The sequence below is a fragment of the Arachis hypogaea genome, chromosome 11 (assembly GCF_003086295.3).
Source record: "Arachis hypogaea cultivar Tifrunner chromosome 11, arahy.Tifrunner.gnm2.J5K5, whole genome shotgun sequence".
NCBI classification, from domain to species: domain Eukaryota; kingdom Viridiplantae; phylum Streptophyta; class Magnoliopsida; order Fabales; family Fabaceae; genus Arachis; species Arachis hypogaea.
The window spans coordinates 87,343,442-87,367,819 of record NC_092046.1 but is presented as its reverse complement, the minus strand read 5'-3'; the positions used below and the strand labels follow the sequence as shown (position 1 = coordinate 87,367,819).

General features: G+C 40.0%; 2 non-coding genes across 2 annotated transcripts; both read left to right on the top strand.

Moving 5' to 3' along the window:
* The first annotated feature begins 10,827 nt into the window (after positions 1 to 10,827).
* Positions 10,828 to 10,935, top strand: LOC112724624 (small nucleolar RNA R71). Its single transcript, XR_003163779.1, has one exon. It is a non-coding gene; the product is annotated as a small nucleolar RNA R71 (small nucleolar RNA).
* A 7,287-nt stretch (positions 10,936 to 18,222) lies between these two features.
* LOC112724623 (small nucleolar RNA R71) lies at positions 18,223 to 18,330 on the top strand. Its single transcript, XR_003163778.1, has one exon. It is a non-coding gene; the product is annotated as a small nucleolar RNA R71 (small nucleolar RNA).
* Positions 18,331 to 24,378: the final 6,048 nt, after the last annotated feature.

Here is a 24,378-nt window from a genome sequence, read left to right as displayed (position 1 = left end):
TATATGATGTAATAACCACACAATTATGCTCAAATCTCACATGCTTATGTATTCTTAGCTCAAAAATCATGTTTCACAATATATGTAATTCAAGCAAGTTCTAAATTTTTTTTTTCAAATCAATTGGGCGGTGGTGCCCTATAGATAAATTCCTTGGAAAACTTCATTATTTTGACTAAGCTTATTATATATATGAAAAATAAGAAAACGAAACTAAAAATCCTAAAAGACCTAAAGAATGAAATGTAAAAGTGTTGGGATTAGAAATTTGTCACCTAAAAGCGCCGACTGGTCGGACGACCTCCCCGCACTTAAAAGTTTGTATCGTCCTCGGTGCATTCAAAGATGAGCAAGGGGGTATGGCGACTTTTCAAATTGCCATCTTCAGCTGGTGGATCAACTGGTTGCTGCGTGTTCTTTCTCCCGCTTCCGTTTTTGCTTATGATAAATCATCCTGAGCAATAGAAAACAGGATTGTAAGAAAAGTAAATGCAAAAGCAAGGAAGCATAAATTGTTGGAATGAGGTAAATCACTAGAATGAAGTGAGTGAATTAGTGTGACCTCAAGGAAGAGTAGTGTGTGGATTCTAAATTAGGCGCCGTTTAGAACACACATATTATCATAGAGAGCTATGTCACGGTTACACAAAAGAAGTATACACTTCACTTATTTTAGTGTGCTTGAGATACTTTAAAAGAGAACTTGTAAGTTAAGATACAAATAAGCAGTGAAGAAGCATGCAAGCATTCAAGCAATTAATCAAGCGATTGTGAATTGGATAATGCATGTGCATTGATTGATGTGCAAGGAAACTTAATGAACCAAATGAAATATAGAGCTCACACATCAACAATGATACATATTGAAGTTGTTGCAACACCTAAGTGACATAGAGGTGAAACACATGGATGCTATGGAACTTAGGAAAAAGAATATAGAAGTAAAAATCAATCACATAGCAAGCATGGTCTACAAAGCTTTACAAAGCTCAAAAATATGTTACTAGGTAAGCTTTTGATCCAATTTCACAATTCCAAAATCTCAATGCATGAAATAGGTGATGTGGATAAGGGTAAATCATAAACAAGCATCACCTAACAAAAAATGCATTGATAATGTACAATTGACTAACAATGGATGATGAATGCATGGTGGCCAAAACATGCAATTCAAAAGATTTAGAAGCTTGAAGGCAATGTAACATGTACTTGGTATGTGGTGCACGAAATTGTGATGTCCAGGCTCGAACAATCCCTGGTAATGGCTCCAAAGCTTGGTGCTTTGATCTTAATTCATAATTGTCACAACTTCGATACAACTAACCAGCAAGTGCACTGGGTCGTCCAAGTAATACCTTACGTGAGTAAGGGTCGAATCCCACGGAGATTGTTGGTATGAAGCAAGCTATAGTCATCTTGTAAATCTCAGTCAGGGAGAAGGATGATGAGCGTCACACATAATCATCACCTTCATCACGTTCTTGGGTGCGAATGGATATCTTAGAAGAGAAATAAGAAGAATTGAATAGAAAACAGTAGTACTTTGCATTAATCTTTGAGGAACAGCAGAGCTCCACACCTTAATCTATGGAGTGTAGAAACTCTACCGTTGAAAATACATAAGTGAAAGGTCCAGGCATGGCCGAGATGGCCAGCCCCCTAAAACGTGATCACAGGATCAAAATATAATCCAGGATCCAAAGATGGTCAAAAAGACGCCTCATACAATACTAAGAGGTCCTATTTATAATAAACTAGTCACTAGGGTTTACATGAGTGAGTAATTGATGCATAAATCCACTTCCTGGGCCCACTTGGTGTGTGTTTGGGCTGAGCTTAAGTGTAGCACGTGCAGAGGCCTTTTGTGGAGTTGAACGCCAGTTTCTGTGCCAGTTTGGGCGTTCAACTCTGGTTTTGGATCCTTTTCTGGCGCTGGACGCCAGATTTGGGCAGAAGGCTGGCGTTGAACGCCAGTTTACGTCGTCAATTCTTGGCCAAAGTATGAACTATTATATATTGCTGGAAAGCCCTGGATGTCTTCTTTCCAACGCAATTGGAAGCGCGCCATTTCGATTTCTGTAGCTCCAGAAAATCCACTTTGAGTGCAGGGAGGTCAGAATCCAACAGCATCAGCAGTCCTTTTTCAACCTCTGAATCTGATTTCTGCTCAAGTCCCTCAATTTCAGCCAGAAAATACCTGAAATCACAGAAAAACACACAAACTCATAGTAAAGTCCAGAAATGTGAATTTAACACAAAATCTATTAAAAACATCCCTAAAAGTAACTAGATCCTACTAAAAACATACTAAAAACAATGTCAAAAAGCGTATAAATTATCCGCTCATCACAACACCAAACTTAAATTGTTGCTTGTCCCCAAGCAACTGAAAATCAAAATAGGATAAAAAGAATAGAATATACTATGAATTCCAAACTATCAATGAAACAGAGCTTCAATCATATGAGCGGGACTTATAGCTTTTTGCCTCTTGAATAGTTTTGGCATCTCACTCTATCCATTGAGGTTCAGAATGATTGGTATCTATAGGAACTCAGAGTTCAGATAGTGTTATTGATTCTCCTAGTTCAGTATGATGATTCTTGAACACAGCTTCTTTATGAGTCTTGGCCGTGGCCCTAAGCACTTTGTTTTCCAGTATTACCACCGGATACATAAATGCCACAGACACATAATTGGGTGAACCTTTTCAGATTGTGACTCAGCTTTGCTAAAGTCCCCAATTAGAGGTGTCCAGGGTTCTTAAGCACACTCTTCTTTTGCTTTGGACCTTGACTTTAACCGCTCAGTCTCAAGTTTTCACTTGACACCTACACGCCACAAGCACATGGTTAGGGACAGCTTGGTTTAGCCGCTTAGACCAGGATTTTATTCCTTTAGGCCCTCCTATCCACTGATGCTCAAATCCTTGGGATCCTTTTTATTTGCCCTTGCCTTTTGGTTTTAAGGGTTATTGGCTTTTTCTGCTTGCTTTTTCTTTTTCTTTCTATTATTTATTTATTTATTTTTTTTGCCTATTTTTTTTCTTTTTTCTTCTTTTTTTTTTTTTTTTTTTTTTGCAAGCTTTGTTCTTTGCTGCTATTTCTTGCTTCAAGAATCATTTTTATGATTTTTCAGATTATCAAATAACATGTCTCCTAGTCATCATTCTTTCAAGAGCCAATATATTTAACATTCTTAAACAACAACTTCAAAAGACATATGCACTGTTCAAGCATACATTCAGAAAACAAGAAGCATTGTCACCACATCAATATAATTAAACTAAGTTCAAGGATAAATTCGAAACTCATGTACTTCTTGTTCTTTTGAATTAAAACATTTTTCATTTAAGAGAGGTGATGGATTCATAGGACATTCATATCTTTAAGACAAAGTTACTAACTACTAATGATCATGTAGTGAAGACACAAACATAGATAGGCACATAACATAGAAAACGAAAAACAGAAGAAAGAAGAACAAGGAATGAATCCACCTTAGTGATGGTGGCGTTTCCTTCTTGAGGAACCAATGATGTCCTTGAGCTCTTCTATGTCTCTTCCTTGTCTTTGTTGCTCCTCCCTCATTGCTTTTTGATCTTCTCTTATTTCATGAAGCATGATGGAGTGCTCTTGATGTTCCACCCTTAGTTGTCCCATATTGGAACTCAATTCTTCTAGGGAGGTGTTGATGTGCTCCCAATAGTTTTGTGGAGGAAAGTGCATTTGAGGCATTTCCGGAATCTCATGGTGATGAGCTTCTTGCGCCTCTTGAGCTCCATGACTGGGCTCTCTTGCTTGCTCCATCTTTTTCTTAGTGATGGGCTTTTCCTCTTTAATGAGGATATCTCCCTCTATGTCAATTCCAGCTGAATTGCATAGGTGGCAAATGAGGTGAGGAAAGGCTAACCTTGCCATGGTGGAGGACTTGTCAGCCACCTTGTAGAGTTCCTGAGGTATAATCTCATGAACTTCTACCTCTTCTCCAATCATGATGCTATGGATCATGATGGCCCGGTCTATAGTAACTTCAGACCGGTTGCTAGTGGGAATGATTCAGCATTGAATAAACTCCAACCATCCTCTAGCTATAGGCTTGAGGTCCAATCTTCTTAGTTGAACCGGCTTGCCTTTGGAGTCAATCTTCCATTGAGCTCCTTCTACACATATGTCCATAAGGACTTGGTCCAACCTTTGATCAAAGTTGACTCTCCTTGTGTAGGGGCGTGCGTTTTCTTCCATGTATGGCAAGTTGAACGCTGGTGCACGAAATTGTGATCTCCAGGCTCGAACAAATCCTGGTAATGGCTCCAAAGCTTGGTGCTCTGATCTTAATTCATAATTGTCACAACTTCGATACAACTAACCAGCAAGTGCACTGGGTCGTCCAAGTAATACCTTACGTGAGTAAGGGTCGAATCCCACGGAGATTGTTGGTATGAAGCAAGCTATGGTCACCTTGTAAATCTCAGTTAAGTTGACTCATATGGGCTACAATATATTATGTAAATAAAACATAAAGAATAGGGATAGAGATACTTATGTAGATTCATTGGCAGGAATTTTAGATAAGCGAATGGAGATGGTTTTCGTTCCTCTGAACCTCTGCTTTCCTGCTATCTTCATCCAATCAGTCTTACTCCTTTCCATGGCTGGCTGTATGCAAGGGCATCACCGTTGTCAGTGGCTACATCCCCTCCTCTCAGTGAATCATATGCTCACGCACCCTGTCACGGCACGGCTATTCATCTGTCGGTTCTCGATCATGCTGGAATAGGATTCACCCTCCTTTTGCGTCTGTCACTAACGCCCAGCACTCGCGAGTTTGAAGCTCGTCACAGTCATTCAATCATTGAATCCTACTCAGAATACCACAGACAAGGTTTAGACCTTCCGGATTCTCTTGAATGCCGCCATCATTCTAGCTTACGCCACGAAGATTCTGGTTAGGAGATCTAAGAGATACTCATTCTAGCTTAATTTATGTAGAACAGAAGTGTTTGTCAGGCACGCGTTCATAAGGGGGAAGGATGATGAGCGTCACACATAATCATCACCTTCATCACGTTCTTGGGTGTGAATGGATATCTTAGAAGCGAAATAAGATGAATTGAATAGAAAATAGTAGTACTTTCATTAATCTTTGAGGAACAGCAGAGCTCCACACCTTAATCTATGGAGTGCAGAAACTCTACCGTATGAAAATACATAAGTGAAGGTCCAGGCATGGCCGGGATGGCCAGCCCCCTATTGTGATCTAAGATAGCATACAACTATTCAAAGATGATCCTAAGATCCTAAGATGATCAAAAGATGCCTAATACAATAGTAAAAGGTCCTATTTATAATAAACTAGCTACTAGGGTTTACATGAGTAAGTAATTGATGCATAAATCCACTTCCGGGGCCCACTTGGTGTGTGCTTGGGCTTGGGCTTGAGTGTAGCACGTGCAGAGGCCTTTTGTGGAGTTGAACGCCAGTTCCTGTGCCAGTTTGGGCGTTCAACTCTGGTTTTGGATCCTTTTCTGGCACTGGACGCCAGATTTGGGCAGAAGGCTGGCGTTGAACGCCAGTTTACGTCGTCTATTCTTGGCCAAAGTATGGACTATTATATATTGCTGGAAAGCCCTGGATGTCTTCTTTCCAACGCAATTGGAAGCGCGCCATTTCGAGTTCTGTAGCTCCAGAAAATCTACTTTGAGTGAAGGGAGGTCAGAATCCAACAGCATCAGCAGTCCTTTTTCAACCTTTGAATCTGATTTCTGCTCAAGTCCCTCAATTTCAGCCAGAAAATACTTGAAATCACAGAAAAACACACAAACTCATAGTAAAGTGCAGAAATGTGAATTTAACATAAAAACTAATGAAAACATCCCTAAAAGTGATTAGATCCTACTAAAAACATACTAAAAACAATGCCAAAAAGCGTATAAATTATCCGCTCATCACAACACCAAACTTAAATTGTTGCTTGTCCCCAAGCAACTGAAAATCAAATAGGATAAAAAGAAGAGAATATACTATAAATTCCAAACTATCAATGAAACATAGTTTCAATCATATGAGCGGGACTTATAGCTTTTTACCTCTTGAATAGTTTTGGCATCTTACTTTATCCATTGAGGTTCAGAATGATTGGCATCTATAGGAACTCAGAGTTCAGATAGTGTTATTGATTCTCCTAGTTCAGTATGATGATTCTTGAACACAGCTATTTCATGAGTCTTGGCCGTGGCCCTAAGCACTTTGTTTTCCAGTATTACCACCGGATACATAAATGCCACAGACACATAATTGGGTGAACCTTTTCAGATTGTGACTCAACTTTGCTAAAGTCCCCAATTAGAGGTGTCCAGGGTTCTTAAGCACACTCTTTGTTTTTGCTTTGGACCTTGACTTTAACCGCTCAGTCTCAAGTTTTCACTTGACACCTACACGCCACAAGCACATGGTTAGGGACAGCTTGGTTTAGCCGCTTAGACCAGGATTTTATTCCTTTAGGCCCTCCTATCCACTGATGCTCAAAGCCTTGGGATCCTTTTTATTTGCCCTTGCCTTTTGGTTTTAAGGGTTATTGGTTTTTTCTGCTTGCTTTTTCTTTTTTTTTTCTTTCTAAATTTTTTTTTTCGCCTATTTTTTTCTTCTTTTTTTTTTTTTTTCTGCAAGCTTTGTTCTTTGCTGCTTTTTCTTGCTTCAAGAATCATTTTTATGATTTTTCAGATTATCAAATAACATGTCTCCTAGTCATCATTCTTTCAAGAGCCAACATATTTAACATTCTTAAACAACAACTTCAAAAGACTTATGCACTGTTCAAGCATACATTCAGAAAACAAGAAGCATTGCCACCACATCAATATAATTAAACTAAGTTCAATGATAAATTCGAAACTCATGTACTTCTTGTTCTTTTGAATTAAAACATTTTTCATTTAAGAGAGGTGATGGATTCATAGGACATTCATATCTTTAAGACAAAGTTACTAACTACTAATGATCATGTAATGAAGGCACAAACATTGATAAACACATAATATAGAAAACGAAAAACAGAGAAAGCAAGAACAAGGAATGAATCCACCTTAGTGATGGTGGCGTTTCCTTCTTGAGGAACCAATGATGTCCTTGAGCTCTTCTATGTCTCTTCCTTGTCTTTGTTGCTCCTCCCTCATTGCTTTTTGATCTTCTCTTATTTCATGAAGCATGATGGAGTGCTCTTGATGTTCCACCCTTAGTTGTCCCATATTGGAACTCAATTCTTCTAGGGAGGTGTTGATGTGCTCCCAATAGTTTTGTGGAGGAAAGTGCATTTGAGGCATTTCCGGAATCTCCTGGTGATGAGCTTCATACGCCTCTTGAGCTCCATGACTGGGCTCTCTTGCTTGCTCCATCTTTTTCTTAGTAATGGGCTTGTCCTCTTTGATGAGGATATCTCCCTCTATGTCAATCCCAGCTGAATTGCATAGGTGGCAAAAGAGGTGAGAAAAGGCTAACCTTGCCATAGTGGAGGACTTGTCAGCCACCTTGTAGAGTTCTTGAGGTATAATCTCATGAACTTCCACCTCTTCTCCAATCATGATGCTATGGATCATGATGGCCCGGTCTATAGTAACTTCAGACCGGTTGCTAGTGGGAATGATTCAGCATTGAATAAACTCCAACCATCCTCTAGCTATAGGCTTGAGGTCCAATCTTCTTAGTTGAACCGGCTTGCCTTTGGAGTCAATCTTCCATTGAGCTCCTTCTACACATATGTCCATAAGGACTTGGTCCAACCTTTGATCAAAGTTGACTCTCCTTGTGTAGGGGCGTGCGTTCTCTTCCATGTATGGCAAGTTGAACGCCAACCTCACATTTTCCGGACTAAAATCTAAGTATTTCCCCCGAACCATTGTAACATAGTTCTTTGGATCTGGGTTCTTACTTTGATCATGGTTCTTGGTGATCCATGCATTGGCATAGAACTCTTGAACCATTAGGATGCCGACTTGTTGGATGGGATTTGTTAGAACTTCCCAACCTCTTCTTTGAATTTCATGTCGGATCTCCGGATACTCATTTCTTTTGAGTTTGAAAGGGACCTCAGGGATCACCTTTTTCTTGGCCACAACATCATAGAAGTGGTCTTGATGGGCTTTGGAGATGAACCTTTCCATCTCCCATGACTCGGATGTGGAAGCTTTTGTCTTCCCTTTCCCTCTTCTAGAGGATTCTCCGGTCTTGGGTGCCATCAATGGTAATGGAAAAACAAAAAAGCTATGCTTTTACCACACCAAACTTAGAATATTGCTCGCCCTCGAGCAATAAACAAAAGAATAGAAGAAGAAGAAGAAGAAATATGGAAAGGGAGAGGGAGATGTGGTTTCGGCCAAGAGGAGTGTAGAGGGGTGTGTTGTGTGAATTTGAAGAAGAATGGAGGTCTTTATATAGGGAAGGGAGGGGGGTTTGGGTGGGAAATTGGTTTTGAATTTTGAAGGTAGGTGGAGTTTATGAGGTAGGTTTATTGGGAAGAGTGGGTGGATGTGAGTGGTGAAGGTTTAGTGGGGAAGAGAGATTGAGGTGATTGGTGAGGGGTTTTTAGGGAAGAGTGTTTATGGGGTTGTGTGAAAGAGAGTGGTGAGAAGAAGTGAGTGGAGGTAGGTGGGGATCCTGTGGGGTCCACAGATCCTGAGTGGATCCTGTGGGGTCCACAGATCCTGAGGTGTCAAGGCATTTACATCCCTGCACCAATTTAGGCATGCAAAATGCCCTTGCACACAACTCTGGGCGTTCAGCGCCAGGTTGGTGCCCATTTTGGGCGTTCAACGCCCATTTTCTGCCATTTCTGACGTTGAACGCCAGAACCATGCTTGTTCTGGGCGTTCAGCGCCAGGATGCTCCCATTCTGGGCGTTCAGCGCCAGAACTATGCTCTGTTCTGGCGTTTGAACGCCAAACAGATGCTCCTCTAGGGTGTGATTTTTCTTCTGCTGTTTTTTGATTCCGTTTTCAATTTTTATATTTATTTTGTGACTCCACATGATCATGAACCTAAGAAAACATGAAAAATAATAAAAATAAGAATTAGATAAACATTGGGTTGCCTCCCAACAAGCGCTTCTTTAATGTCAATAGCTTGACAGTGGGCTCTCATGGAGCCTCACAGATGTGCAGAGCTTTGTTGAGACTCTCCAACACCAAACTTAGAGTTTGGATATGGGAGTTCAACACCAAACTTAGAGTTTGGTTGTGGCCTCCCAACACCAAACTTAGAGTTTGACTGTGGGGGCTCTGGTTGACTTTGCTTTGAGAGAAGCTTTTCATGCTTCCTCTCCATGGTTGCAGAGGGAGATCCTTGAGTTTTGAATACAAGGGAGTTCTCATTCCATTGAAGGACTATTTCACCTATGTCAACATCAATCACAGCTCTTGCTGTGGCCAGGAAAGGTCTTCCTAGGATGATGGATTCATCTTCTTCCTTTCCAGTATCCAGGACTATGAAATCAGTAGGTATGTAAAGGCCCTCAACCTTTACTAATACATCTTCTACTTGTCTATAAGCCTGTTTTCTTGAGCTGTCTGCCATCTCTTAGTGAGATTTTAGCAGCTTGCACCCCATAGATTCCCAGTTTCTCTATTACAGAGAGGGGCATGAGGTTTATTCCTGAACCAAGGTCACACAGAGCCTTAAAGATCATGGTGCCTATGGTACAGGGTATTATGAACTTTCCAGGATCCTGTCTCTTCTGAGGCAATGTCAGTTGATCCAGATCACTTAGTTCATTGATGAACAAGGAAGGTTCAACTTTCCAAGCATCAATGCCAAATAATTTGGCATTCAGCTTCATGATTGCACCAAGAAACTTGGCAGTTTGCTCTTTAGTGACATCCTCATTCTCTTCAGAAGAGGAATACTCATCAGAGCTCATGAAGGGCATAAGGAGGTTCAATGGAATCTCTATGGTCTCTAGATGAGCCTCAGAGTCCTTTGGTTCCCCAGAGGGAAGCTCCTTATTGATCACTGGACGTCCCAGGAGGTCTTCCTCCTTGGGATTCACGTCCTCTCCTCTCCTCACAGGTTCGGCCATGGCGCTTATGTCAATGGCCTTGCACTCTCCTTTTGGATTCTCTTCTGTATTGCTTGGGAGAGTACTAGGAGGGATTTCAGTGATCCTTTTACTCAGCTGGCCCACTTGTGCTTCCAGATTTCTAATGGAAGACCTTGTTTCATTCATGAAACTTACAGTGGCCTTAGATAGATCAGAGACTAGATTTGCTAAATTAGAAGCATTTTGTTCAGAGTTCTCTGTCTGTTGCTGAGTTGATGATGGGAAAGGCTTGTTATTGCTAAACCTGTTTCTTCCACCATTATTAAAGCCTTGTTGGGGCTTTTGATCCTTCCATGAGAAGTTTGGATGATTTCTCCATGTTGAGTTATAGGTGTTTCCATAAGGTTCACCTAAGTAATTTACCTCTGCTATTGAAGGGTTCTCAGGATCATAGGCTTCTTCTTCAGAAGAGGCCTCTTGAGTACTGTTGGATGCAGCTTGCATTCCATGCAGACTCTGAGAGATCATATTGACTTGCTGAGTCAATATTTTGTTCTGAGCCAATATGGCATTCAGAGTATCAACTTCAAGAACTCCCTTCTTCATAGGCGTCCCATTAATCACAGGATTCCTCTCAGAAGTGTACATGAACTGGTTATTAGCAACCATGTCAATGAGTTCTTGAGCTTCTGCAGGCGTTTTCTTTAGGTGAATGGATCCACCTGCAGAAGTGTCCAGTGACATCTTTGATAGCTCAGATAAACCATCATAGAATATATCTAGGATGGTCCATTCTGAAAGCATGTCAGAAGGACACTTTTTGGTCAACTGTTTGTATCTTTCCCAAGCTTCATAGAGGGATTCACCTTCTTTCTGTCTGAAGGTTTGAACATCAGCTCTAAGCTTGCTCAGCTTTTGAGGAGGAAAGTACTTGGCTAAGAAAGCCGTGACCAGCTTATCCCAAGAGTTCAGGCTGTCTTTAGGTTGAGAATCCAACCATAATCTAGCTCTGTCTCTTACAGCAAAAGGGAAAAGCATGAGCCTGTAGACTTCAGGATCTATTCCATTAGTCTTAACAGTATCACATATCTGCAAGAATTCAGTTAAGAACTGAAAAGGATCTTCAGATGGAAGTCCATGAAACTTGCAGTTCTGCTGCATCAGAGAAACTAATTGAGGTTTCAGCTCAAAGTTGTTTGCTCCAATGGCAGGAATGGAGATGCTTCTTCCATGTAAATTGGAATTAGGTGCAGTGAAGTCACCAAGCATCTTCCTTATATTATTATTATTTTCGGCTGCCATCTCCTCTGCCTGTTCGAAAATTTCTGAAAGGTTATCTCTGGATTGTTGTATTTTAGCTTCTCTTAATTTTCTCTTCAGAGTCCTTTCAGGTTCTAGATCTGCTTCCACAAGAATGTTCTTATCCTTGCTCCTGCTCATATGACAAGGAAGAATGGCCAGAAAAATGATAATAATTATAGAGATCCTCTATACCACAGTATAGGGATCCCTTTGTGAGTGGAAGAGAAGGGGGAGACAAAGAATGTGATGTAAAGGAAGAAATGCAACTGTACGAATGGAAGAGATGTGAGATGAGATGTTAGGATATGAATGAATAAATAGAATAGGATGGGGGAGGGATAATTTTCGAAAATTATTTTGAAAAAGAGTTAGTGATTTTTGAAAATGGTTTTTTTTTTTTTTTTTTTGAAAATTTGTTAGTAATTTTCGAAAATTAAGTTTTAAAAATTAAAATAATTAATAAATTAAAAAGAAATTTTGAAAAAGGAGGAAGGTATTTTCGAAAAATGAGAGAGAGAGAGTTAGTTAGGTGGTTTTGAAAAAGTTAAGACACAAACAAAAAGTTAGTTAGTTAGTTGAAACCAATTTTGAAAAGATAAGAAGTTAGGAAGTTAGAAAAGATATTTTGAAAAGATATTTTTGAAAAAGATAAGATAAGAAGATATTTTTGAAAAGATATGATAGAAATTAGTTTTTGAAAAAGATTTGATTTTTAAGATCTCAATTAATGACTTGATTCATAAGAAATCACAAGATATGATTCTAGAACTTAAAGTTTGAATCTTTCTTAACAAGCAAGTAACAAACTTCAAATTTTTGAATCAAAACATTAATTGATTATGTTATTTTCAAAAATTTGGTATAAAAATAAGAAAAAGATTTTTGAAAAATATTTTTGAAATTTTCGAAAATAACTAAGAATTTTGAAAAAGATTTGATTTTTGAAAAAGATTTTGAAAAAGATAAGATTTTCAAATTGAAAATTTGATTTGACTCATTGGCAACAACTTGATTTTAAAAAATTTTTGAAAAAGTCAATCCAAATTTTCAAATTTGATGAGAGAAAAAGGGAAAGATATTTTTTTGATTTTTGAATTTTTATGATGCAAGAGAAAAACACTAAAAGGATGCAATGCATGAAATTTTTAGATCAAAACATGTGATGCATGCAAGAATGCTATGAATGTCAAGATGAACACCAAGAACACTATGAAGATTATGATGAACATCAAGAACATATTTTTGAAAAATTTTTAATGCAAGGAAAACATGCAAGACACCAAACTTAGAATTCTTTAATGCTTGCGCACTAAGAATTCAAGAATGCATATGATAAACATGAAAAGACACAAAACAAAAAATCATCAAGATCAAACAAGAAGACTTACCAAGAACAACTTGAAGATCATGAAGAACACTATGAATGCATGATATTTTCGAAAAATGCAAGATGCATATGCAATTGACACCAAACTTATGATATGACTCAAGACTCAAACAAGAAACAGAAAAGTATTTTTGATTTTTATGATTTTCTAATTTTTTTTTTTTGGATTTTTATGTTATATTTTTCGAAAATTATATGAAAAAGAAAAATAAGGATTCCAAAATTTTTAATATGAATTCCAGGAATCTTGCCATGTTTGTCTAAAGCTTCAGTCCAGGAATTAGACATGGCTCACTAGCCAGCCAAGCTTTCAAAGAAAGCTCCAGTCCAAAACACTAGACATGGCCAATGGCCAGCCAAGCTTCAACAGATATGGATACTTTTCAAGTATAGAATAACTAAGTGTGTGAGAATCTCTTCTTTTGTGATGGTAAGTTGAAACCCCAGTCCAAAAGATTAGACATGGCTTACAGCCAGCCAGGATTCAACAAATCATCATGAAACACTAGAATTCATTCTTAAAAATTTTGAATAAAAATTTTTTTGAAAACATTTTTATTTTTTTTCGAAAACAAAAGAGAAAATTTTGAAAAATATTTTTGAAAAATTTTTGAAAAGAAAACGAAAAGAAAATTACCCAATCTGAGCAACAAGATGAGCCGTCAGTTGTCCAAACTCAATCAATCCCCGGCAACGGCGCCAAAAACTTGGTGTTGTTGCTGGATCAAAAGGGAATCTGGCACTGATGTTACCGGACCAAAAGCTTGCCGAAAACTCAAACAATCCCTGGCAACGGCGCCAAAAACTTGGTGCACGAAATTGTGATCTCCAGGCTCGAACAAATCCTGGTAATGGCTCCAAAGCTTAGTGCTCTGATCTTAATTTATAATTGTCACAACTTCGATACAACTAACTAGCAAGTGCACTGGGTCGTCCAAGTAATACCTTACGTGAGTAAGGGTCGAATCCCACGGAGATTGTTGGTATGAAGCAAGCTATGGTCACCTTGTAAATCTCAGTTAAGTTGACTCATATGGGCTACAATATATTATGTAAATAAAACATAAAGAATAGGGATAGAGATACTTATGTAGATTCATTGGCAGGAATTTCAGATAAGCGAATGGAGATGCTTTTCGTTCCTCTGAACCTCTGCTTTCCTGCTATCTTCATCCAATCAGTCTTACTCCTTTCCATGGCTGGCTGTATGCAAGGGCATCACCGTTGTCAGTGGCTACATCCCCTCCTCTCAGTGAATCATATGCTCACGCACCCTGTCACGGCACGGCTATTCATCTGTCGGTTCTCGATCATGCTGGAATAGGATTCACCCTCCTTTTGCGTCTGTCACTAACGCCCAGCACTCGCGAGTTTGAAGCTCGTCACAGTCATTCAATCATTGAATCCTACTCAGAATACCACAGACAAGGTTTAGACCTTCCGGATTCTCTTGAATGCCGCCATCATTCTAGCTTACGCCACGAAGATTCTGGTTAGGAGATCTAAGAGATACTCATTCTAGCTTAATTCATGTAGAACAGAAGTGTTTGTCAGGCACGCGTTCATAAGGGGGAAGGATGATGAGCGTCACACATAATCATCACCTTCATCACGTTCTTGGGTGCGAATGGATATCTTAGAAGCGAAATAAGATTAATTTTATAGAAAATAGTAGTACTTTCATTAATCTTTGAGGAACAGCAGAGCTCCACACCTTAATCTATGGAGTGCAGAAACTCTACCGTATGAAAATACATAAGTGAAGGTCCAGGCATGGCCGGGATGGCCAGCCCCCTATTGTGATCTAAGATAGCATACAACTGATCAAAGATGATCTTAAGATCCTAAGATGATCAAAAGATGCCTAATACAATAGTAAAAGGTCCTATTTATAATAAACTAGCTACTAGGGTTTACATGAGTAAGTAATTGATGCATAAATCCACTTCCGGGGCCCACTTGGTGTGTGCTTGGGCTTGGGCTTGAGTGTAGCACGTGCAGAGGCCTTTTGTGGAGTTGAACGCCAGTTCCTGTGCCAGTTTGGGCGTTCAACTCTGGATTTGGATCCTTTTCTGGCGCTGGACGCCAGATTTGGGCAGAAGGCTGGCGTTGAACGCCAGTTTACGTCGTCTATTCTTGGCCAAAGTATGGACTATTATATATTGCTGGAAAGCCCTGGATGTCTTATTTCCAAAGCAATTGGAAGCCCGCCATTTCGAGTTTTGTAGCTCCAGAAAATCCACTTTGAGTGCAGGGAGGTCAGAATCCAACAGCATCAGCAGTCCTTTTTCAACCTTTGAATCTGATTTCTGCTCAAGTCCCTCAATTTCAGCCAGAAAATACCTGAAATCACAGAAAAACACACAAACTCATAGTAAAGTCCAGAAATGTGAATTTAACATAAAAACTAATGAAAACATCCCTAAAAGTGATTAGATCCTACTAAAAACATACTAAAAACAATGCCAAAAAGCGTATAAATTATCCGCTCATCAAACGCCAACCTCACATTCTCCGGACTAAAATCTAAGTATTTCCCCCGAACCATTGTAACATAGTTCTTTGGATCCGGGTTCTTACTTTGATCATGGTTCTTGGTGATCCATGCATTGGCATAGAACTCTTGAACCATTAGGATGCCGACTTGTTGGATGGGATTTGTTAGAACTTCCCAACCTCTTCTTTGAATTTCATGTCGGATCTCCAGATACTCATTTCTTTTGAGTTTGAAAGGGACCTCGGGGATCACCTTCTTCTTGGCCACAACATCATAGAAGTGGTCTTGATGGGCTTTGGAGATGAACCTTTCCATCTCCTATGACTCGGATGTGGAAGCTTTTGTCTTCCCTTTCCCTCTTCTAGAGGATTCTCCGGTCTTGGGTGCCATCAATGGTAATGGAAAAACAAAAAAGCTATGCTTTTACCACACCAAACTTAGAATATTGCTCGCCCTCGAGCAATAAACAAAAGAATATAAGAAGAAGAAGAAGAAATATGGAGAGGGAGAGGGAGATGTGGTTTCGGCTAAGGAGAGTGTAGAGGGGTGTGTTGTGTGAATTTAGTGAAGAATGGAGGTCTTTATATCGGAAATGGAGGGGGGGTTAAGGTTCGGCCATATGGGTGGGTTTGGGTGGGAAATTGGTTTTGAATTTTGAAGGTAGGTGGAGTTTATGAGGTAGGTTTATTGGGAGGAGTGGGTGGATGTGAGTGGTGAAGAGGTGATGGGGAAGAGAGTTTGAGGTGATTGGTGAAGGGTTTTTGGGTAAGAGTGTTTATGGGGTTGTGTGAAAGAGAGTGGTGAGAAGAAGTGAGTGGAGGTAGGTGGGGATCCTGTGGGGTCCACAGATCTTGAGTGGATCCTGTGGGGTCCACAGATCCTGAGGTTTTCAAGGATTTACATCCCTGCACCCATTAGGCATGTAAAAATGCCTTTGTATCCAACTCTGGGCGTTCAGCGCCAGGTTGGTGGCCATTTTGGGCGTTCAACGCCCATTTGTGTGCCATTTCTGGCGTTGAACGCCAGAACCATGCCTGTTCTGGCGTTCAGCGCCCAGAAGCTGCCCATTTTGGGCGTTCAGCGCCAGAACCATGCTCTGTTCTGGCGCTGAACGCCAGACAGATGCTCCTCCAGGGTGTGATTTTTCTTCTGCTGTTTTTGATTCTGTTTTCAATTTTTATATTTATTTTGTGACTCCACATGATCATGAACCTAAGAAAACATGAAAAACAATAAAAATAAGAATTAGATAAACATTGGGTTGCCTCCCAACAAGCGCTTCTTTAATGTCAATAGCTTGACAGTGAGCTCTCATGGAGCCTCACAGATGTGCAGAGCTTTGTTGAGACTCTCCAACACCAAACTTAGAGTTTGGATATGGGAGTTCAACACCAAACTTAGAGTTTGGTTGTGGCCTCCCAACACCAAACTTAGAGTTTGACTGTGGGGGCTCTGGTTGACTCTGCTTTGAGAGAAGCTTTTCAAGCTTCCTCTCCATGGTTACAGAGGAAAATCCTTGAGTTTTGAATACAAGGGAGTTCTCATTCCATTGAAGGACTATTTCACCTCTGTCAACATCAATCACAGCTCTTGCTGTGGCCAGGAAAGGTCTTCCTAGGATGATGGATTCATCCTCTTCCTTTCCAGTATCCAAGACTATGAAATCAGCAGGGATGTAAAGGCCCTCAACCTTTACTAAAACGTCTTCTACTTGTCCATAAGCCTGTTTTCTTGAGCTGTCTGCCATCTCTAGTGAGATTTTAGCAGCTTGCACCCCATAGATTCCCAGTTTCTCTATTACAGAGAAGGGCATGAGGTTTATTCCTGAACCAAGGTCACATAGAGCCTTAAAGATCATGGTGCCTATGGTGCAGGGTATTATGAACTTTCCAGGATCCTGTCTCTTCTGAGGCAATGTCAGTTGATCCAGATCACTTAGTTCATTGATAAACAAGGGAGGTTCAACTTCCCAAGTATCAATGCCAAATAATTTGGCATTCAGCTTCATGATTGCACCAAGAAACTTGGCAGTTTGCTCTTCAGTAACATCCTCATTCTCTTCAGAAGAGGAATACTCATCAGAGCTCATGAAGGGCATAAGGAGGTTCAATGGAATCTCTATGGTCGCTAGATGAGCCTCAGAGTCCTTTGATTCCTCAGAGGGAAGCTCCTTATTGATCACTGGACGTCCCAGGAGGTCTTCCTCCTTGGGATTCACGTCCTCTCCTTCCCTTACAGGTTCGGCCATGGCGCTTATGTCAATGGCCTTGCACTCTGCTTTTGGGTTCTCTTCTGTATTGCTTGGGAGAATACTAGGAGGGATTTCAGTGATCCTTTTACTCAGCTGGCCCACTTGTGCTTCCAGATTTCTAATGGAAGACCTTGTTTCATTCATGAAACTTACAGTGGCCTTAGATAGATCAGAGACTAGATTTGCTAAATTAGAAGCATTTTGTTCAGAGTTCTCTGTCTGTTGCTGAGTTGATGATGGAAAAGGTTTATTATTGTTAAACCTGTTTCTTCCACCATTATTAAAGCCTTGTTGGGGCTTTTGATCCTTCCATGAGAAATTTGGATGATTTCTCCATGTTGAGTTATAGGTGTTTCCATAAGGTTCACCTAAGTAATTTACCTCTGCTATTGCATGGTTCTCAGGATCATAAGCTTCTTCTTCAGAAGATGCCTCTTGAGTACTGTTGGATGCAGCTTGCATTCCATGCAGACTCTGAGAAATCATATTGACTTGCTGAGTCAATATTTTATTCTAAGCCAATATGGCATTCAGAATATCAACCTCAAGAACTCCCTTCTTCATAGGAATCCCATTACTCACAGGATTCCTTTCAGAAGTGTACATGAACTGGTTATTAGCAACCATGTCAATGAGTTCTTGAGCTTCTGCAGACGTTTTCTTTAGGTGAATGGATCCACCTGCAGAAGTGTCCAGTGACATCTTTGATAGCTCAGATAAACCATCATAGAATATATCCAGGATGGTCAATTCTGAAAGCATGTCAGAAGGACACTTTTTGGTCAACTGTTTGTATCTTTCCCAAGCTTCATAGAGGGATTCACCTTCTTTCTGTCTGAAGGTTTGAACATCAGCTCTAAGCTTGCTCAGCTTTTGAGGAGGAAAGTACTTGGCTAAGAAAGCCGTGACCAGCTTATCCCAAGAGTTCAGGCTGTCTTTGGGTTGAGAATCCAACCATAATCTAGCTCTGTCTCTTACATCAAAAGGGAAAAGCATGAGCCTGTAGACTTCAGGATCTACTCCATTAGTCTTAACAGTATCACATATCTGCAAGAATTCAGTTAAGAACTGAAAAGGATCTTCAGATGGAAGTCCATGAAACTTGCAGTTCTGCTGCATCAGAGAAACTAATTGAGGTTTCAGCTCAAAGTTGTTTGCTCCAATGGCAGGAATGGAGATGCTTCTTCCATGTAAATTGGAATTAGGTGCAGTAAAGTCACCAAGCATTCTCCTTGCATTGTTATTATTTTCGGCTGCCATCTCCTCTGCCTGTTCGAAAATTTCTGAAAGGTTATCTCTGGATTGTTGTATTTTAGCTTCTCTTAATTTTCTCTTCAGAGTCCTTTCAGGTTCTGGATCTACTTCCACAAGAATGTTCTTATCCTTGCTCCTGCTCATATGACAAAGAAGAAGGCACAGAAAAATAATAATAATAATAGAGATCCTTTATACCACAGTATAGGGATCCCTTTGTGAGTGGAAGAAAAGAGGGGGAGACAAAGAATGTGATGTAAAGGAAGAAACACAACTGTACGGATGGAAGAGATGTGAGATGAGATGTTAGGATATGAATGAATAAATAGAATAGGATGGGGGAGGGATAATTTTCGAAAATTATTTTGAAAAAGAGTTAGTGATTTTTGAAAATGGTTTTTTTTTTTTTTTTTCGAAAATTTGTTAGTAATTTTCGAAAATTAAGTTTTAAGATAAGAAGATATTTTAGAAACTAATTTTTAAAAAGATTTGATTTTTAAAATCTCAATTAATGACTTGATTCATAAGAAATCACAAGATATGATTCTAGAACTTAAAGTTTGAATCTTTCTTAACAAGCAAGTAACAAACTTCAAATTTTTGAATCAAAACATTAATTGATTATGTTATTTTCGAAAATTTGGTATAAAAATAAGAAAAAGGTTTTTGAAAATTATTTTTTTGGAATTTTCGAAAATAACCATGAATTTTAAAAAAGATTTGAATTTTGAAAAAGATTTTGAAAAAGATAAGATTTTCAAATTGAAAATTTGATTTGACTCATAAGAAACAACTTGATTTTAAAATTTTTTTGAAAAAGTCAATCCAAATTTTCGAATTTGATGAGAGAAAAAGGGAAAGATATTTTTTTTTTATTTTTGAAATTTTTTTATGAAAAACATGAAAATTATGCAATGCATGAATTTTTTTTTAGATCAAAACAATGAATGCATGCAATAATGCTATGAATGTCAAGATGAACACCAAGAACACTTTGAATGTCAAGATGAACATCATAGACACAATTCTGAAAAATTTTTAATGCAAAGAAAACATGTAAGACACCAAACTTAGAAATCTTTCACGTTTAGACTCTAAGAAACGAAAAATGCACATGAAAAACAACTAAAGATGCAAAACACGAAAACATCGAGATCAAACAAGAAGACTTACCAAGAACAACTTGAAGATCATGAAGAACACTATGAATGCATGAATTTTCGAAAAATGCAAGATGCATATGCAATTGACACCAAACTTATGATATGACTCAAGACTTAAACAAGAAACACAAAAATATTTTTGATTTTTATGATTTTCTAATTTTTTTGTATTTTTTTCGAGAATTAATTGAAAAAGAAAAAATAAGGATTCCAAAATTTTTAACATGAATTCCAGGAATCTTGCATTCTTAGTCTAAAGCTTCAGTCCAGGAATTAGACATGGCTCACTAGCCAGCCAAGCTTTCAATGAAAGCTCCGGTCCAAAACACTAGACATGGCCAATGGCCAGCCAAGCTTCAGCAGGTGATTGAGGATCAGCAGCAGGTTGATTAGCAACAACTAGCTTGCTCTTGATAACAAATTGCAAGCCTCAGTCCAAATAAATTTAGACATGGCTTTACAGCCGGCCAGGCTTCACATGCTTCATGAAACACTAGAATTCATTCTTAAAAATTTTGAATTCCCTTAGGCATGGTGGTGTTCTGACCCATGACCCATGGGATAGTCGGGTCAAGGGCTATCCTTGCCTTGACCGCATCCCAGTCAAACCTCATACATCGCATGTTCTCCTCAGCCTTTTGGTAACCATCGAGCTGATCGAATTTAGGTTGAAGCTTCAGAATGTCCTCAATGGCCTCTTCAGTGACCAGTATCTGCTTCCCTCTTAGGTTCACTGCATCTAGGGAAGTTTTGAAGTAATTGCAGTAAAACTCTTTTACCCAAGAAGCATTGACCTTTGTCAAGTTTCTCTCCAGGAAGAACCAGCCTCTTTGTTTGATCTGATCGGAGGTGTATTGCTGGAGTTCTTCCAGAACTTTTAGAGTCCGCTCCAAGTACAGGTTCCTGGAGGTTGCAAACACTGGATACTTCAACTCGCAATATCTGTTTGCAAACTTAGTGGGATCAGTGGCAGGGAGTAGCTGGTCGGCCTTCTCCTGCGGAGTAAAGTGTTTCTCCCGCCAGGAGTCATCATGCATGATGTCTACGATGGACATAGAGGATTCTCCTCTTTTCCGTTTGCCAGTTGTTGCCTTTCCTTTTCCTTTTCTTTGAGTGTCAGACATCCTGAAAAACAGAAATCTATGATATGATAAAAACAGAAAAACAAGTAGGCAAATAACAAAATAAGCACGTAGTGGCAAAGGAGCAGTAGAATAATGAAATGAGTTGAATAATTATGCATTTTGGATTGGTTCAGAATTAAAAAGCTGAGATGAGAAATTCCAATCCAAAAAGTAATAGAATTGATGTTAATTAGGAAAAACCATAAACATGCTTTGAGTTAAAAAGTAAAAGTGAAAAGTGAGTCAAAAAGCAGAGGGGGTTGTTAGAAAGTTAAAAGTGGTTTTAAATTGAAAAAAAGGTTAGAAATAATAAATCGGTGAGTTAGTAAAAAGAAAGTTAAGGTAAGTGGCATGATGATTGGTTTCTAAGTAACAAGAATATCACAATTTGAAGCAACAGACAACTCATATTTAAGCAAGGAAATCAAGGTGTTGATGATTCATATAGATATACCAATAACGAAAATTTGAAATCAAATCATCAATAATGTGATTTATAAACCCGGGAAACAAAAGGAATAAGAATGCTGGCCCGTGCATTCATGAATTGGTTTGGTGAAAGTGAAAGAAAGCAAAATTGAAAATGCCAAAACCAAGACATGAATGAGAATCAAAATGATTTACAGAAAATTGGGCAGCATTCCGGCTAAAATTGGATGTTCCCAGAAAATAAACAGCAAGCAGAATAGTTCATATAAACTAAAATAAACTGCAAATAGATATAAATAATATGAACATGAAAGAGCAGTCGCAATAGCAGCAGGAACAGTAAGAACATCATATGAACAATACTTAGATCATAGCAACAGCAGATTTACAAAAATTATAAAACAAGTAGTAAGAACAGCGCAATTAAACAGGCCTAAATCCACTAACCACATCCTAGGCTACCTAACCACCTAGAATCCACTACAACATGCATATCTAACTAGCCTAATTCTGAACATAAACGGAAAAATATGCAATTAACTACGAATTGAAAGAGTGGCATTTGGCGGAACCTGGTAGGAGTATGAACTAAGCTAAGGGACTGAGAGATGGCTGGGGGGGTGGTTGCGGTGGTGGCTGACGCGGCGGTGATGGCGATTAGCGCGGCGGTGAACGGCTGTCCGGTGGCAGGGGTTACTGTTTGGGGTAATGGGAGGGATACGGGTTAAGGGGGAAGGAAGGGAAGGGGTGAGGGTGTTGGTGGTGGGTGGAGCAGTGGTGATGGTGGCTTGGTGGCTGTGGCTGGGCGCGGCGGTGGCAGCGGTGGTGGAGGGAAGAAGAGAAGAGAAAGAGAAAAAAGAGAGGGAAGGAAGAAGGGGGTGGTGGCGTCACGGTCGTGGCTAGTTGGTCGACGGTGGTGCGGCCGGTGGAGGTGGTTGAGGTGGCGAGGGGCAAAGAGGGGGGGGGGGGGGTTGCATAGAAGAGGAAGAAGAAAGGGGTTGGGGGGGCGCGACAGGGTAGGGTTTCGCGTCACCGAGGGGGTTAATAAATTTGAATCCACGCGTTCGCGTGGGGCACGCGGTCGCGTGGCTGGGGTGGAATGGGGGTTGACGTGATCGCGTGGGTGGCGCGATCGCATGGAATGGGTAAAAGGATGAATGACGCGATCGCGTGAGGCAAGCGATCGCGTCGCTGAAAATTGTGCTAAACGCACAATTCCAGCGTCGTTTCAGCGCAACTCTCTGTCTCCACTGGGGTGTCATGATATCCGCACAACACGAATGCGTCGCTCACGCTATCGCGTGGCTTGGGTGTTGTGCAAGTGATGCGATCGCATCAGGGACGCGACCGCGTGGTTTGTTTTGTGCGAAAACCACAACAGCCGCACGATTCTTGCCCAACTTTCTGGGCGTTGGATCTTTACGCCGATCTCCAGATCACGCGGCCGCTTGAATGACGCGGACGCGTGGGAGGTGGTTTTCTCAACTGACGCGATCGCATGAGCAATGCGGTCGCATCGCACGCCCTTTTTATATATATATATATATATATGTAATTATGCAATCATGCAGTATGCAATGCTAATGAATAATATTCAGGTTCAATTGAAAAAGAATAAAAATAAATAACACGGAATAAAATTAAAAAAGAGACGACCATACCATGGTGGGTTGTCTCCCACCTAGCACTTTTAGTTAAAGTCCTTAAGTTGGACATTGGATGAGCTTCCTGATATGGTGGATTATGCTTAAATTCATCCAGAAATCTCCACCAATGCTTGGAATGCCAACAACCTCCGAGGTCCCAAACTAGGCATGTAAGGCTTCTGAGCAGCTTCAAACAGATTCTTAGGCTCCCGGGGTGACAAATGTCAGAATAGATTCCAGGATCCCAAACTTTGCTTTTAAATCCGCCTTCGTCTTGATCTATATTTTTCCATCTGGGCGGTTTAGGAATTAGATTCTCACCAAGATAACCAAATGTTTTCCGAGATCCATTCGATTGAACATGATGCCAATCCGTGCATTTCGAGTTGAAGCGTAGAACCTTATTGAACCTTGTGCAACAGCTCTGAGTGCGAGCTATTTCCCTCTTACTCTTAAAGCCGCAGAGAGCTCTAAGCTGGCCATCTGTTTCAAGCAAACCATATTCAAGTGGAAAAGTAAAGATAAAGGTTAAGGATTGTACCCACTTGAAGCTTGTATTAGGTGGTAATGGCCTTGGGATAGGTGTTTCAAGTGGTTTTGTAAGTTCTACTCCCTTGTGATCTTCTGTGAATTCCTCCACTTTTTGAAAATTTCTTCGCATGCATCTGTGTCCTGATCAAAGTCTTCAATGTCTTCCTCATCACTTAAGTCATAAGCTGGAGGTTGAGAGAAATCTACCTCGACGTCATCTTCGTATTCACTTGGATAAGGCTCTTCAGGCTCAAGGAATTTAGTTGCAGATGTGAGTTCGTGACTAGGAGAGCTTGAGGCAAGATCGTCACTGCCCATGGAATCAACTTCTTGGTCTGTTCCGTCCAATTTTTCACCAAGTATATGCTGTGGAGGTTGTGCACTGTCCTCCTTGACATCAATTTCGGATTTCTCAGTGAAATCCTTTATGGCTCTTGATTCCTACGGAGGTTCAACATCTCCTAAGTCTTCAACCATTTCTTCCTCTACAACTATCATGGCTTCCTCTACTTGTTCCAGTACAAAGCCATGCTCCTCATTGTCCACCGAGGTCTCTAGTGTCTCCTTCATGCCACGCTCTTCTTTTGATTTCTCACATGCAGCTGTGGGAGTACTTTGAGTCCTCAGATGTCGGGAAGCTATTAAATTTACTACCTCAGTTACAGCAGTAGTGAGTTCCAGTATGCTCTTTTCCATCTTTGCTTGCCCTTGAAGAAGAACACACAGTCTGTTGTCCATAGGAGGTTGGGGTGGGTGTGAGGGTTC